The sequence below is a fragment of the Podarcis tiliguerta genome (genome assembly GCF_965153285.1).
Source record: "Podarcis tiliguerta genome assembly, chromosome: Z".
Lineage (NCBI taxonomy): Eukaryota > Metazoa > Chordata > Lepidosauria > Squamata > Lacertidae > Podarcis > Podarcis tiliguerta.
In genome coordinates, this window is record NC_139553.1 from 26,805,778 (window position 1) to 26,824,187 (window position 18,410).

Below are 18,410 nucleotides of genomic sequence, written 5' to 3' on the forward strand. Positions count from 1 at the left end.
TAGAGATAAGAGATCCTGTTTCTTTAACACTTCATCATATTATGACATTTTAATTTCCAGGTGAATATGATTAATACCCCTGGAGAAATAATTTATCATCAATACTAATTCAAATGGCAGAGGGTCTCTAAAAATCAGCTGGTGGTAATACTGATATCCTGCTGGTATTTTTGCTTTGCTTTGATAAATTAACACCGTATCTCATTAATAGTAAATTAATTTTTCATTGTACTAACAAAGTCCTTGGTTTCAGGGGTGGAGGGGGGATGAATGTGTCTCCTAGTGCCAAATGATATTCTTTTCATCACAAGTTGAAAATATCACTGTGCAATTCTATGCAGTTCAGTGAGTTGCTGCTTTTTAGTAACATAGTTTTTATTCGCTGTTGTCTTTAAACTGTTCAACTTGGTTGCAATGAGATACATCTTAGTTTACACTATTGCATATGAGCCACAATTACATAAAATTAAAATTAGAAACAACAAACAACAATAAACACTCAGAATTTGCTGGGACGTCTACTCCTGAGAAGATTGGCAGCTGTCTTGAATGTTTTCAACTTTTAAATAATCTTTCTCATTGTAGAATGATAGACTTCACATTGGTTGGAGATGACCTTATAATCCTTCCCAGTTTCATGGGCACTTGCTTCTCTAAGAGCATTGTGTGGTCTTTCCTCCTTGACGTTGTGATAAAACATACCTGAATGCTCCAGACCTGCAAACTGCTAAAACTTCAGCTTTTATACAGGTGGGCACACTTGCTCATGATCAATTAAGCAAGTGCATTTGATTAGAAGTCCCTGTCTGCTACTTACCCTCTTAATTCCAATAAGGGTGTACTTAGTTTTTCACACATGATTTCTCCATTTTGGCTTTATTTCTGTTAAATAAATCATGACACGGTGTAATATGTCATGTGTTGTTGTTCATCTGAGGTTGTATTTACCTAATTTTAAGACCTGCTAAGGAACAAATTATTCCCATTATGTCCTGATATGTAAAGCCAGGCAGCAGCCCCAAGCAAAAGAAGGCCAATCAATTTATTTATTTATTGCTTCCAATTTTTGAAAATCTAGCTTAAGTCCAGTTACATTTTATAAAAAGGTATCCCATTCTATACTCAGTAACCTTCCAGCATTAACCAGTTCTGATAAAACAATATTGTCAGCAAAAAGTGCCAGAATATATTTGGCATAATCTAATTGTCTTTCCACAACAACATGTCACATTGAACTATCAATATTTACTTTGTAAGTATAAATAGTGCTAGTTTAATAAATTTGCTTTGTGTGGTGTATTTGGAAGTTTACATAATTTGGAGCATGCTGGGGAAGGAAAAAGAAATTGGATTGAAGCATTGAAAAATTGGAGGAAGGAGAGAGATAGTACATATTGCCAAGGTATATCAGCACAAGGAACATTAAAAACAGCCAGGGGACAACAGAGTGGAATGAAAATGCTACATCCTAGGGTTACTGAAATCCTCACATAGAGGTGATCTGACAATTTACCAATTGACAAAAATACCAATTATTTGCTATTTTAATTGTGGTTTCTCAATGGGCTCTCAGGTGGAAGGGCCACAGCTCTGTGTTAGATCATCTGCAAGCATGAGGTCCAAGATTCAATCCCCAACATTTCTGTGTATGATTGGGAATGTCCCCTTTCTGATACCCCGGAGATCCATTGCCAGGCCACTGCAGACAGTACTAAACTAGATAAACCAATTGGCGTGACATGGTATGAATGCCACTGTATTTTCTAAAACAACAACAACAACAACATTGTTAAAGATGTCTTGGTTTACAAAAGTATGTGCAATGTCTCTTTTTTCAAGTTACATTTTCTACAGATCAGTTTCATTTGTTGAGACATTAGTTTTGACTCCTTATTACAAAAAGGAACATTGTACAAAATAATGTTTGCATTATGTAAGAAGAGAGTAGAAAGTTTTAAAAATGGCATTGAGCCCACGGGGGAACCATTGGATTCAAACTTCCATTACCCCCAGCCAGCATTATTATTATTGATATTATTAATCAACTGAATAATTAATTGCCCACCTTCACCCTAAGGTCCCAGGGTAGGTTGCCCTATTAAATTGCAGTACTGTATTAAGAAAAGTTTGGAAAAGCTTACAATCACAAAAAATAAGATGGATTCTGAAAATGCAGACCCTCCTAGTGTCCCTATTTTCTGGGTGTATCCCTGATTTAGAGAAGCCATCCCAGTTTCTGATTTGATCCTGGAATGTCCCACTTTTACTTAAGGTGTACCTATTTTCATTGGAGAATTGTTGGAGGGTATGGAGTTATCCAATCCCAGAAACTGCATTGGTCACTGTGTATGACAACGAGGAAACGGCGGAAATGTGTCTCTTCTAATTTACTTCCACTTCTCAGTGGCTTTCAAAAATATAGACCATGGTATCTGGACCATTTGTCTAGGTTGGGGTTGGGTGGCACTGCTTTATGGTGTTTCCAGTCCTACTTGGATAGTCAATTCCAGAGAGTGATGCTTGAAGGAATGCTTTCAGCTGTCTTGAGCCTTCAACATGGGGTTCCTCAGAGTTCAATTTCATCCTCCATGCAACCTCATCTGAAGACAGTTCAGAAACTTTAGCTGGTGGTGAATTCAGTGGTCAGGTTGCTCACCAAAAGAAGATGGTTTAAGAACATCAATCCTGCCCTGACTGTATTGGCTGCAAATTAGTTTCTGAACCCAATTCAAAGTGCTGGTTTTTATTTATAAAGGTTAAAATGACTCAGGACCTCAACACCTCAAAAATAGCCTCTCACCATATGAACGGACCTGGACCCTGTGATCATCATCTGAGGCTCTTTTTCGTATGCCTCCTCCAGGAAAGGTCTTGAGGGCAGCAACATGAGAATGGACCTTTTCTGTGGTGGTTCCCCATTTGTGGAATGCTTTCCCCAGGAAAGCTTGCCTGGCACCTTTATTGCATATCTTTAGGTACCAGGCAAAAACATTCCTCTTCTCCCAGGCTTTTGGCGAATTAAGCAATCTGTGTTTTTTTAAACCAGGAGAGTATTGTTTTTGTCTGTTACTTTGCAATGTATTTTTGTGTTTTTATATTCTAAACCAAACTGTAATCCTTGTTTGAAGGACAGCATGGGCATTTACTAACTAAATAACTAAATAAAACAAATTATATAATACCTATATAGAACCCCAGACAGAAATCTGGCTGCTCCATTTTTGACCACTTGCAGTTTCTGTGTCATCTTCAACAGCAGCCTCATGCAGATTGCATTGCACTAATCTAACAGTCAGGGCCAATGGGATTCATTGTCCAAAAACATCTGGAGGGCCATGTGCTCCTCATTCCTTTGCTATGGAGATCTGCAGTGAGGTGAGCCAATGGTAGTTTTAGGAGGTGCAAACTCTGGTAACTAACATGTAGTTATTGCAACCTCCCTCCTGTTTCCAGAATGCTGGTGGCTGATTAGTTTTGTCTTCAGGCTTGCTAAATTTGCCTCTGGAGCCCTCTCTCCATAGCACAATGTATGCCTCAAAGAACGTAACTGCAATTCTCTTTGTGTCTGGGTCAGAGGAGAAACAGCAGCCAAGGCGAAGGTTGGAGTGCCACTACAGCAAAGGTTGGAGTGCCACTACAGCAAAGGAGGAGTTGTTGGCACCACATATTCACAGGGCAATGAAATTCTGGCATTTAATCAGTAACTGCTGTAACCTTGCATGCAACAATCCTGCGAATTGTATTTTTTATTTTTATTTTACATGGCAGACCTTGAGCATTGTAAGCTCAGCAAGAAAAGGTTCTTCTGTATTGTTAAGAAACATTCGTGCTTTCTTATAAACTACTTCATTGTCTGGAGACACTGAACATCTTTCCTAACAAAGGAAGAATGATGCTCTTTGAGATCTTTGTAAATGAATGTTCTGTGGATGTTAACATTCTATGCAATTTCCATCATTGTTGGTAGGCAAGTGTTTATGTACAGACAGACTGTTATATAAAAAGGGGATAATCATAAGTTAACTTTAAGTTTTTGGTGAGATAACTACACTTGTTTAAAATTAAATTTCATTTAAACTCTCCTATATGATTATGTCTTTGCTTCTGTTTGATTCACATGGTCTTAAGAGGTCTGTTGCCCTGAGAACATTTAGATTAAAAAAAATAAATGTCCTTCTGAGGACATGCACACACACCATGATCAATTAATATCCATCATCTAACAAATGAGCAACAGAGCAGAATTGCACCTTGAAATTCATGGCTACAAGACTTGGAGACAATCCCCAACTTAGATTTCCTTAAAAAGGGATTGGACTAATTAATAGAGGATAAAACCATTGGTGGTTACAAGACAGGCGAGCTATATAAGACCTCTAGAATTTGATGCATCATGCTTCTGAATGCTAATCACCAGGAAAAAAACCCACAGGAGAAAGCTCTTGCATCCCACTTTCTGGGCTTCCCATAGGCATCTGATTAGCCACTGTGGGAAACAAGATATAGGCAGAAGTAGATGGACCTTTTTACTGATCTGGCAGATATATTTGCTTATGCTCATGGGTGAGTGAGAAAACTGCATGTGTGTACAACAGTGGGAAGAAGACTGGCTGTATGTGCATCCATGAATATACAAAAACTCTAACATGATCCTTCCCAGATCTCCCCAATCCTAATAGTGCTTTTGGCCCTCATTTGTTTGTAATCTTCTGATAAAAATTAGATCATTTCTGCTACTCTGACCCTTATTTTAGGTTTATTTAAAATATTTGTATACAATTGTCATAGATAAAATCACATTTTGAGGCAGATGATATTGTTGCTACACACTAGCAGGCTCTTTGAAAAAACCGCAACAAGAACTCTAGAAGTTCACGTGACTTATTTCCAAGTAAACAAGCATATAATTGGAGTGGATGTTTCCAAGATCTAACTAATCAGAGAACAGGTGATCTGCTCAGTGACAGTAGTATAACTGCTCAATAAGTGATTGGGGCAGTTCACCTGAGTTCTCATCACTAGAAACAGGCCCCACTTCAATAAAAAATAATTGGTGGGGGGTACTTTCACCCAAAGCCTTATGCCTAGCACAGATGGTAAAAATCAGACTAATTCACATCCCCTGGGAAAATCCAGATCCAGATGTAATTATCCTTTTGATTTCTTACTTCTCAAGTAAGAGAAGTAAGAGCATGTATAGGAACTAGTCAACTGTACCAAGATAAATTTTACATGCATTGCTCCATCCAATTTTCTCTTTAGCCCTGCCCAGCACTGACATGTGACCCCTGGAAGGTTGCCCAGAAGGAAATGAAACCCTTGAGCTGAAAAAGGTTCCTGGTTCTTGATGACTTTCATGATAAAATACATACTCAATATGAATTTTCATCACAAATTAATTCAGAAATGGAACAAAATGATCCCATGAATGACCACATAGAAACCTGACATGGACTGGAATTCTCCCCTTCACTAAGTGCAAGGTATCCCATTGTTCTGTCCCAGCTGGGTACACAAAAAACTATCCCACTCATATTTTAATTTTCCCAAGCATAGGCAAATACTGTTGTGAGTGTATTCACAAATGTTTTGCCCTGGAAATGCTGTTTTAATTGGACCAGCTTTTGATAAGAAAGTGCTATTTCAATCACCTGTGCACTCGCAAAAACAACAATCCAAGCGCCATACCAAAAACGCAAGTCTTCTTCTATCAATATCTAATATAATTATCTGTTTAATTGGAAAAGGAGATAACAGCTAATGGCATTCTGAATTCAAGGAATGCCTGCATCAGATTTCTGGATCCTGATTAACCCAAGAAAACCCCATTTATATACACACATTTCCCTGTATTCTGAAAAAATAGTTAAAAGAATAACTGTTCCTTCCTTTCGGAATTATTTAATGGTATTATATTTACATTCGGGGAAGGGGGGTGGGTCGCAACAAGACTGCAATGCCAACATTTGCTGTAAGCAACCTTTCTCTTCAGCAACTCCACATGGCTCCATGATGGACTGTTTTCTTTTCTTTTTAAAAAATGTATATAGTGGGAAGGATCAAGTCAATTGGATTTGAGATGTTTAATTAAGTCAGTTCCCAGACAAATGGACTTGATGATTGGCAGGTTAGTGTGGTGGAGTCCATAAGGAAAAGCAGCAATTAGAATGAATCTGCAGGCATCCTGTTAAGATCTTTTCAAGGTCAAGCCACTGAACTAATTTGGAAAAGAGCTAACAGAATGCTGACAAGAATCAATAATCAAGTTTGCCACAGGACAGACAAATACAAAGCTTCCCTTACTATCCCAGCTGCCGACACCTTACCCATTCTTAGTTACTATTTTGCCCTATACCATTTCTAGTAGATATGTACTATGTGCTCTGTGTATAAGACCTTGCACCCGATGACACCCAACTCTATCTGTTGATGGATGGCCATCCGGACTCGGCCCCAGACACACTGACCAGATGTTTGGAAGCTGTGGCTGGATGGTTACATGGGAGCCGGTTGAAGTTAAATCCTTCGAAGACAGAGGTCCTCTGGCTGGGACGGGACGATATGGGATTGAGGGGGCAACTCCCATCTCTTGCGGGGGTGCAATTAGTGCCAGCACCGTCCGTTAAGAGTTTGGGTGTAATCTTCGATACCTCCCTCTCTATGGAGGCGCAGATTACAGCTATAACAAAGGCGGCATTTTTTCATCTCCGCCAAGCTAAGCAGTTGGCTCCTTACCTCTCTCGCCCTGACCTAGCCACTGTGATCCATGCGACGGTCACCTCCAGACTGGATTATTGTAACTCGCTCTACGTGGGGCTGCCCTTGAGACTGACCCAGAAACTCCAGCGGGTGCAGAATGCCGTGGCAAGACTCCTTATGGGGTCTTCGCTGCGAGATCACATTCATCCGGTACTATACCAGCTGCACTGGCTCCCGGTGGAGTACAGGATCAGGTTTAAGGTGCTGGTTTTAACCTTTAAAGCCCTATACGGCCTAGGACCCTGGTACCTATGGGACCACCTCTCCTGTTATGCCCCACAGAGGAACCTACGGTCTGCAAATAAAAACATCCTGAAGGTCCCAGGCCTCAGAGAGGTTAGGCTGGCCTCAACTAGAGCCAGGGCTTTCTCGGCTGCAGCTCCAATCTGGTGGAACGCTCTGTCACAAGAGACTAGGGCCCTGCGGGACCTGATATCTTTCCACAGGGCCTGCAAGACAGAGTTGTTCCACCAGGCCTTTGGTCAGGGCACAGCCTGACTCCCTCCTCTGGCAACCTGCACAGAATTTTGCTTAACGGTTGCCATTAATTTGATTTTAATTAATTTTTATAATGAAATGTTTTTAAAATGTTGGATTATTTGATTACTGATTATTGTTAGCCGCCCTGAGCCCGGCTTTGGCTGGGGAGGGCGGGATATAAATAATTTTTTTATTATTATTATTATTATTATTATTATTATTGCACAACATCAACAGAGAGCCCCTTTCAAGTCTCAGACTACAAAACCATGAAATACATTGGGCTACCTTGGGTCATTTGCAGCCTCAGACTTAAGTCTTTGGGAAGATAAAAGGGGAGAGAGGTTTCTCAAAAACAAGTCATACCAGACAAATCTCATTTACAAGCTTGGTGGATCAGGGGAATGCTGTGGATGTAGTGTATCTTGATTTCAGTATGGCTTTTGACCAAGTCCTCCATGATATTCTTGTGGAGAAGTTGGTAAAATGTGGACTGGATGAGGTAACTGTTAGGTGGATTTGTAGCTGGTTGACCTCTCATACCCAAAGAGTGCTCACTAATGGTTTCCCGTCATCCTGGATAAAAGTGACAAGTTGGGTGCCAGAGGGTTCTGCAACATGTTCTAGTGCACAGCAGTGGAACTATTTCAGATGCAGGTATCAAAGAGATGTTAGTGGGGGGAGACAAATTACAGTCAAGTTCACAAGCCCCACTCTTGGCTATACTCAAACATTCAAGCTTTTATTTTTTGTTAACTTTTCTTCCATTGATGGAACAGAATTCGTGTTAATGAGAATGGGATATTCTTGTCCCATCCAGTCCCACCTGGCTTTCTGTGCCTTCTGAAAAACTTCCTCCATGGGTAGGGTGACTGTTGAGAATAGTGTGGGGGTATGCATGGTGGGTGGAGGGGCTCAGATGGCTGGGGCAATTGATGGATACTGTCCTCCTCTAGTTAAAGAAAAAAGAAGAACACTTCACCATTTAAAATAATTTTCACTCACATAGAAATGGTTAATTACTACTTACACCTTCCTCCTTAAACACTGGTATATTATTATTAGTAGTAGTATAGTTTATTACCCACTGTAAGGCCCCAGGGTGGATTAAAACAATTAAAACACAGTACTACACAATGTTAAAAACAACTTAAAACAACCAAATTTTGATAGTTTTATTCTACTTTGTATTTGTTATTGCAGTTTTTATGCTAACAATCTGATATATAATTCAACCCAATTATAATGTAATAATTATAACATTATACTAGCCCAAAGATGGAAAACTGATGAAATACCAACAAAGAAACAATGGCAAGAAAAACTGATGGAATATGCTGAAATGGCAAAGCTAACTGGAAGACTTAAAGGCAAGGACAATATAGACTTTAAAAAAGACTGGGAAACTTTAATGTTGTACTTACAGAAACAATGTAAGGAAATGGACTCACTTGCAGGGTTTGACTAAAAACATTTACAACCAACAAAACAACTATAGAAAATATAAAGATGAGGTTAAAATGATAAAAATATAATAATGGTTAATTTAAAGATTATTATACTTAGGGTTAGATAATAAGCAGGACAAATTACTGTGTTATAAACCAGAAAGGGAAGTTGGGGGAAGTTGGTGGGGAATTATTTTGTGATTATATTATAAGATGTTATTTTGTTAAAGATGAAAAATCTAATAAAATCATTTTTTTAAAAAAAGGAGAGAAAGCATACATATAAATGCATGTTTCAAGAGAAAATGCACACTTTGGTATTGTTTTGAGAGACTCTGGGTAGTATTCAACATTGCAGTTTTCCTGTTTTTGCATAACCAACTCAAAACATTCAGAATGCAGAGCTGCGGGGGTAAGAAAATGTAACCATGTTATTGCACTTTATGGGCAGAAAGGCTTGCAGATTTTCCAGCACAGCAAGCCTTGCAAGAGCAGGTTCTACCAATAGGCAGAGTGAGGCAATTGCCTCAAGCAGCAGGTGCTGTGGGACAGTGAGTGGTGGATAGTGGGATGCTTGTATGTGCCAGGCACCCTATCCTTCATTTCCTAAGCTGCTGTCAATAGCAATGGATGATGTTGAAGATTCCACTACCATTCCAGACCCAGGAAATGGGGAGGGTGTACCATCATCTTTGCTTTGCATTAGGCCCCACATTGCTTTGGAACAGCCCTGAAAGTTTATCATTTCTTGTCAATTATGTAATTGTATGTGTGTGTAGGGGGAGGTCATTATTTTCTCTCATCCGCTCCCAATTACAATCTAGCAACATCATTCTTTTTAAGATTCCAATGTGCTTCTGGAATTCTACATCCTCTGGAAAATCCTTGTCCTTTGAACAACCACTCATACTTGAAAGGAAGCCTAACTGTTACAAATCAGCCATTCCCTTGCCTCAGCTCTCTTCCTCAGCAGCATAGTGCTGGCACTCTGCCTGGACAGTAACTGTGTTCAAATATTCTTAACAGCTGGGCTTTTGTCACTGTCAGACGGGCACACTGCACCAGGGACAGCTGACATCATCTCTAAGGATGGGAGAGAGGAGAGTCCAGATGGACCAGCTCACAAACACTAACGTTTTAACACCTGGTTGGTATCCCCCTTGGTAACTTCATATGGGAAAGGAAAATAAAGGACTTACGTCAGCTTTATTCCAGTCACTCTAGAAATGAAGACTTCCCCGTGTCCCTTCCTTTCTCCAAAAAGTTATCATCGTGGTAACATAATGTTGACCAGTAACAGTACCCTTTTTCGGCTGCAAGAGCAAAATAAATCTTTGTTTAAGCAAAAGGTGAGTAAATTTAAGGCAGAGAGTAATATTAAGGCAGAGAGTAATTTTAAGACAAGTGTTGTTGGACCCAGTCCCCATCTAGCCAGCATGGTGAGGAATGATTGGGCTTGAAGTTCAACAGAATATCAAGGCTCACAGTTCCCCCATCCCTATTTAAAAGGAAAAGCAACATGAGCATACAAAAAATAAACTGCAAAGCATCATTTACTAGCCACCATATTGCACAATAGGGATGCGGGTGGTGCTGTGGGTTAAACCACAGAGCCTAGGACTTGCTGATCAGAAGGTCAGCGGTTCGAATCCCCGCGATGGGGTGAGCTCCCGTTGCTCGGTCCCTGCTCCTGCCAACCTAGCAGTTTGAAAGCACGTCAAAGTGCAAGTAGATAAATAGGCACTGCTCTGGCGGGAAGGTAAACGGCGTTTCTGTGTGCTGCTCTGGTTCAGCAGAAGCGGCTTAGTCATGCTGTCCACATGACCCGGAAGCTGTACGCCGGCTCCCTCGGCCAATAAAGTGAGATGAGCGCCGCAACCCCAGAGTCGGTCACGACTGGACCTAATGGTCAGGGGTCCCTTTACCTTTATATTGCACAATAGCTATACTGGAAGAGGAGAGGCCAACCAGCTCTCCTCTTCCAGCTATACTGGAATGCCAACCATTTAGCATGTGGTTGGCATTTGGAGTGTGTGTATCGAGTATGAAGTATGGCATTATTTTGTGTTAGAAGTTAATTTCTCTATTAACAGAAAAAACAAGTGTCAAAACAAAGGGACCAAAATGCCAGGCAGTTTCAACTTCAAGATTTCGTTCCAGGAATTTTTGCATGGGTGGGGGAGTCTTGAAAAAAATGCATGTGTAGCCTCACTTCCATCTTACTGTTGCTGCAGTTGCTCTCAGGGTCCAATATGCAGCAGTGAGGGAGAGGCATGTGGAGGCTGCTTCTGCTTCTTGTTTTTACCTCTGATGACACCCTAGGAGAGGGCAGGTGAATGGGTGGTTGAATGGTGCCTTGTGCCCCTCCCCAGGGCAACTTCTTCAGCAAAGCTGGTGCCAGACACATTGCTCTGCTTTCCTCTGGACCACATCAGTGAGGCTGAGAGTGGGCTCTTGTTGTCTAGGCACACCAGGACCTCCATACACACTGCCCAGGCTTGTGCCCTGGGGAGTTCACTTAGGTGCTGCAAACACCATGGTTTGACTTTAACCTGTCCGTAGGTGCACATAGACGGATTCTGACAATAAGTGAATGCAGTAATATGAAGCTTTTGCCAGGGATGGTTACAACTAGGAAAAAGAAACAGAATTGGAAACCAAGTTTTCTGTAGTTAGTATATATCCACCACATGTGTTTTTAATAGCTATTGTGGCTTGTTCTTTGCCTGATCAATATGAGAAGCGCTCTCTCTCTCATATTCTCTCTCTGATTACATAAGGCTGTGTGCTGGCTATGCACAGCCCCTGCCACCTCCCAAATGGGCTTTTCAAATGCAGTGTAATCACAGTTGCATTTTTGCTTGTTTACCACAATATTTACAAAGGGCACTGTAGTGACAAGAGATAGCATTAATGCCTGTGGAATAAGAAGCCATCTACCAAGAAAAGAGAAGCACCCTGAACTTCTGCCACTGCAGTAGTAATCAGTGGCAAGGACAAAGATCTGTAGTTCTTTGGGGCAGACTGGACTTAAGAGGTACAAACCAGCAACCACAGGAGGAGGAAGGCATGAGAAGATCAGCAGATGAGTTGTACAAAGCTGTTGCTTGGGAGATTTTAAGAAGACAGGAACCGATTTCTCTGGTTCCACCTGCTAGTGAGGGTTTGATTTGACCTAGCATTCCCCTCTGAATTCCTTAAACTAATTATGGAACTGGCAAATGCATACTTTGCTACTTATTTAATTTCCTCCTTAATTTTAATTTCTAACATAAACACCTTACCAATTCATACAAGCATTTTCAAATACTATATAAAAATACCAGATTTTTTTTTTTAAATCAGCTTTTATGGTACATTTTGTATTTGGGGTTTACAATTTTGATTTATGTTTTATTTTTATTTTGCATCTAGGGATGGATGGATCAGTCTGTTTTCAGGTCCTGTCCATTTCACATGGATTCATAAGATGCTTCTGTCCTGTTTCTGCATTAACTTTGGATTTCTTTGTAAAGTCAGTACAAAAAAGTCTATTTAAACAAGCACCTAAATGTGTATTACATCCCCAAATGCTAATTATATGCTTTCGTTAAATGGATATATTTCTGAATGTATTTTATCCAGAAGTAGACTTTCTAAACACATTTTGGTACTTCTGTAATGTAAAATTTGGAGAAATGCAAAATCGGAAAGACATATGATCCCTGTTAGTTTCCCAGTTGGTGTGAATTAGGTCAGTTGGCTTAAATATCCAGACCAAAATGGAACTCACCTCCAGTTCTAATTGGAAGTAGCCCAGAGAATGCCTCTCCCACTCTTCTGTGGGGACAAATTTCCTATGCCTATTTACTAAGAAGGTTTGAGTGATTTCTCCCACGGAAGGATCTGCAGAAAGACTCATTGAGCTTTTCAGACCAATTGCAAAGGTGTTATCCAGATGAACTAAAATTGTGTCATCTCTCAAAACTGGTATTGCTGGCTTAGGAGTCAACATATGGAGAGCACTATGTTGACTACCCCTGGCATAGACAATACTGAGCTAGATAAACCAATGGTCCCACTCTGCAAAAGGCAGCTTCCTATGCTACTAAACAAAAACCACTGTTGTGTTGGGAACTGCAAATTCTATGACTTAACTTCTTTTTAGTTTGTTGGCATTAATTTAATATTCTTAACCTAAGGAATAAGTTACCGTTGCAGCTATTGCTTTAGATGGAAGACACCTTGGGAGTTAGCATCTGTTCTTGAAATTCAAATGTAAAAATGGGGGCAAATTAAAAGTTTTCTCTTACTGTGCAGAAGTTTTTATGGTTTCATCCAAAGTCAGGCTTCTAAGCATTGCTGACCTGGCATTCAGAGTGTGTTCTCCATAGGACAGCATATCTTTAAATCTTTTCCATTCATTAGCTTGCACTTCATTTGCTTCTTAGCTGTCATTCCTGAGAAGTCTCTTACTGAACTTAGGTGTTATCCGAGTTCACTTTCTCTTAGGTATATGTTACATTTGTGCAAGGAACTGTTTATAAGAGTCATGGCTCAAAGCGATTTCTAACCTCAGTATTAACGAAGTTTTAAATACCAGGCATTTTTATGTAATATCTTATAGGAATAAATATTTATATAAAGTGCTATAGCATCAAAGTATTATACTAAGGTAAAGTTTATTTGGCATAATTAGCAAAGGCTGACTCAAAGTACCTTCAAATAGACAGACTTATTCACATTATCATTATCAATAGCCAAAATGCAATTTTGGACCATATTTACACAAAGGAATACTGTAGGTGGAAATCCTTTAAGCCTTTTGGAAGTATTGAAAGGATTACCCAAATCCTTAAAGTTCTCATAGGCTTAAAAGAATGACTCAGTCATTGGATTGTATACATTATGTAACTAACCATAGTAGAATACCGCATTTCACTGTGTTATGGTTGTCACCGCGTAATAATAGCACACACACCCCCCTTCGGCCATAACATTGAAATGGCCGCATGGGGAAAGTTGAGAATGTATATTTTAAGTTTACAACATGTTATACACTGAAAGAGAACTACATGAAAATGATGCATAGATGGTATTTATGGCAAAAATGTATAAATCAAAATCAAACACATGCTGGAAATGTATAGAAAACAAAGGTACTTTTTACCATATGTGGTGGCCTTGTAAGAGAGTAAAATCTTTCTGGGAAATGATTTATAACGAATTGATAATAAGCCAGAAGTGTTTCTTCTAGGGATACTGAGATTCCAAAAGACAAACAAACAAACAAAATGTTTACGTATGCTATAACTGCAGCTAGAATAGTTTTAGCCCAGAGATGGGAAGAAGATGTAGTACCAACCAAGGAAGAGTGGCTAACTAAATTAATTCAAACTCCCATTCATTTTACTGGGAAAACAGATAAACCAAACTGGGATTAATCCATTGGTTTTGTTTTTCATTCTTTTCTCTCTTTTTAAATGAATGTGTGCCACTGCATTTCCTTCAATACATCAGGAATAAGGGAAGAATAAAGATCTACATTAGGAACAAGAACTACATTGGGAAATAGAGTGGGAGGAGACTTAGCAGTTCCTCCTATTTGCAAAGAAATCACTGTAGAGGTGGCATGATTGGGGGGGGGCTGCTGCTGAAGAGGTACACATCTGGCCTCTAAGGAGTGTGCTGTAGCTGTCAGTGTGGCTGTAGCAGCAGCAGTGGGCGATGCATTCCTGGAACAGAGGTGGTTTCCTCACCTCGCCTCATGGGTGGGCAGCCCAGCTTGTTTAGTATTTGGTTTCATTGTCAACAACCCCTCCCAAAATTTGATCATCAGTATGTGCATAGCAAACCCAGAATGTGAGGCACTGTGTCAAATCAGTTCATTAGCAGTTTCCTTTATTATTTCTTTCACCCCACCCCCAAGTTTTTCTCTCTATTGCTGCTGCCAGCTGTGGCCTCATTACAAATCTGGATCCGACAGTATAAAACAGCTTGGAACACTGAGATAGATTTCAACAGATTAAAGACTGCACTGTAATGTACTAGACTTAATCCTAGCACCGGTAAACTCCTTATATGCTATCCTTCCCTCAAGATTACAAAGATTTATGTAACCATTTTTTTTCGCTCTTCCACATTCAAAGCAGCTTAGGGGAATCAACATAGATTGTTCTGGGTGTTGAATAAAAGCTGTAAACCCAGATCAGGCATTGCTTTTCTTCAGATACTATATTACACGGTAGCACTTTAAAAACTGAGTGGTCATAAGAGACCTGAATGAATAGCAAAAAAATAGCAAGAATAATTATTCCTGGCGGGGATATTACAAATTGCTGTCCATGTACTATAATAGCTCAGAACATTACTTTAAAAAAAATGTGCTGCAAAGAAAAGCATTAACTTTTCCTTTTTTTCCTTTTTTAAAGATCTGGATTTAATGAAGCTGTAGGGATGGTTTAAAGGCATTGCTATTTGCTGTTGTTAAAAAAAACATTCTGATACACTAATTTCCTCGTGGAAAAACTCAGCAAGAAGGGACATGAATAAAAAGCTAGCAACAATGACTACATTTTGGAAAGCGAGCGTGTCAAAGCGAGAGGGCAAGGCACCTCCATTCAGCTGTAAAAGCAAGGTGTGAACATCTCTGCCATGGCTTCTTCCTTTTCCGTTTTGTGCCTTGACATGAAGATTAAAGGGAGACATGATAGCTGTCTTCAAATATCTGAAGGGCTGTCATGCAGATGATGAAGCAGATCTGTTCTCTGTTGCTCTGGAGGCCAAGAATAGATCTGATGGCTATAAATTGCAAGGAAGCAGATTTCAGCTAAATGTGGGGAGAAACATCCTAATGAACTGATATCAGAGTCTGTCTCCCTGTGAGCAATTGAACAAGGACACTTGACTCTGGTATCCCGAAGTAGAATGCTTGCAACATCCCTAAAAGCAGAGGCTTTTGTGATAGCACTCATTGTTACAGAGTAGCATCACCTCTTTCTTTATTTCTGTCTGTTCTTATTTCTCTTTTTGCTGTCCATGGCAGCCATTTATTGCCAGCAACCATGATACTGATAGTGCTCATGTTGGGGGATTCTGTTTATTGTTTGTTTGTTTGTTTGTTTATTAAGGGGGCGGGGGAGAGATTGAGACAATCCAAACATGGAGAGAAGGGGCTGACATACATAGATTTGTGTTGTTTTGGAAGGTTTTTGAATTTATTTTTACATTGGCAGACTTTTTTTTTAAAGGAACTGTTACCATCTCATTGTGGCCTCTTCTTCCCAGCTGTCCCAGCTGCCATCACAGAGGTATTTGAAGGTCCATCTTGCCTTGCCGGGAGGGAAAAAATAGTAGCAACTGTTTCTAAACAAACAAGTTGCCATATTCATTCTATTGTAACTTGTTCTTTTTTAAAGCAATGCTTACGGTTGTAATGGTCTTATGTGCACTTCTTTGTGAGGCCCACCTTAAAAGTCATACATAAATAGTGAAAGCAAGTAAGCAAAAAACTAGCGGGGCAGAAGCAAGGTGACATAAAATTAGAGGTGTACATTGGATTTAAATAAATTCTAAATTCTGAGGTGGTCAGGTGCCTCAGAGGGATTGTTGGCTTGTCAAAAGGTGAAGCAAGAACTCTACAAGGTGGCACAAGTTGAAGCAGGGACCCTGAAAGTGCCTCATGATGCCTTGGTGATATAGACATTACAAAATACTGTAAACAGGAATCTGCTGAGAAACACTATGCTGGGGTCATGAGTGAAGGGAGAGCAAACATCAGATTGGTGAGAGAGTGAAGGAAGAACTGCATTGTGCCTCACAGGTGAATACTATGTCTAGAGGGAATGGTTTCACCTGGAAAGCAGATTCCTTTCTGTTGTTTCCATTCCAATATCAACCTTAAATATATGGTAACACAATAATAACCCCCTGGACTTCTTTTTCTGCAATTGGGCATACATTTACCCAGAGATGCCTCTCTGATGTATGGACTTTTCAGAACAATTGCCCATAAAATTCTAGAGGGGAGTTGAAGGAATGCCCACCCCCAAAACTAAGCTTTTTTTAGGAAACTTGTTGACGGATGCTGATTCCACCATTGAAATCCCAGATGTGTCTGAGAAAATCCAGACGTATGGCAACCCTATGTCGCTCTTATGGGAAAATCCTTGCATCCTCTGGAATTTTGCAAGATTAAATGCCTCAAATGGTTCTAGGTATTTCCTTTAAATAAACAAACAAATATAAAAATTTCCAGCACAGAAGTCCCTGGACTTATTTGTCTGTAATTTGGCATGCTTTGTCCACTTTGGAAAAGCTACTCTGTCTGCAAATTTTATAAACATCTGTCAAAAGGCAAAATACAGGTTCTTGTTTTTAAGGTCCCAGTAGTAGATGGGAGAAACAAAGCAGACTACAAAGGCAGGGTGTTTTCTGAAGCTCCAAACTAATATCTGAATGAGCTGTTATGGTCAGTGCAAACCCATACTTACAAAGGTGGCAGTGGGAGTATTACTTCTTCACCTGTTTTGGTAACTTTTAAAAGCTTCCAGCTTTACCCTGACTGTCATCATCTGTTTCTTCTCAGAATGCCTGTAGCTCTACTAGAGTGGATACATTACAATACGATATGATATGATATCTTTATTGTCATTGTCCCATACAGAACAACAAAATTGAAAAATCTACATAAGACATTCAAAACCCAGCAAGCCTGCTATCCCAGCTATCCCAACTTGGTTGGCCCCCTAAAAACTCTGATACCCCATTTTTAAATACAATATACTCCCATACAGACTCCTTACAATGCGTTTAAAACCAAAATCGCATTTGGGTAGAAGCTGTTTCTCAGGCGGCTAGTCCTAGTCTTTATAACCCTGTACCTTCTTCCAGAAGGCAGAAGTTGAAAGAGATCATTTCCGGGGTGCGTACTATCCTGAACTATCTCTGCAGTTTTCTTATGGCACCTGGAAGCATAGATTTGATCCAAGGTGGGAAGAGTGCACCCAATTATTCTCTCCGCAGTCTTTACAACCCTGACAGCATTGTTTTTTCCCTGACCGTGCAGCTCCCAAACCACACACCATTAGCATATGGTAGTGCTATGCATCTGAAGCTGACAGAGATGATAATTCCCCCCCCTAAAAAAAAAATAACCAAGAATGGGTGAAAAGCTTCCCCAAGCTATAGTAAACCCCCTCTCTTAAACAGGAAGAAGCCTCCTCCCACTGCCACTGTAAGCCTTCTCTCCTAGAAACCATTTCAATCCCAGTTTGACTGCTAACAGGGCAGTGAATTTGGGACTCATATTTTGATCCACCCCATAATATTCTCCCTGTATTTCAAACGCTGCCAAGACAGCATGCCATGGATCCATGCTCCCCATTCTGGCAATGTTAAGTAGTGGCCTCGTGCTATTTAGATTCTCTCCTCTTTTATTTCTTTCTGCCCGTCTGCTCTTTCTGGAAGTTTGACCGGTTCATTTTCTCTAAATATTTATTTTTGTTAGAATAGCAATATTTTAAAATGTAGCATGGTCTCCAGAGAGTTTGAGTTTCACTGGTCTGAAAAGCACTTCACATCAGTCCTTCAGATGACATTTATCATTGTCTAGAATTCTGGTTATTTTCCTCACTGCTGATGTAAATTTAACATTATCTGGCTGTTAAAGGGAAATATCAGGGAACACTCTCTCCCTCTCCCGCCCCCTCCCCACAACAAATGCTAGACAAGACAAAGTGGGCA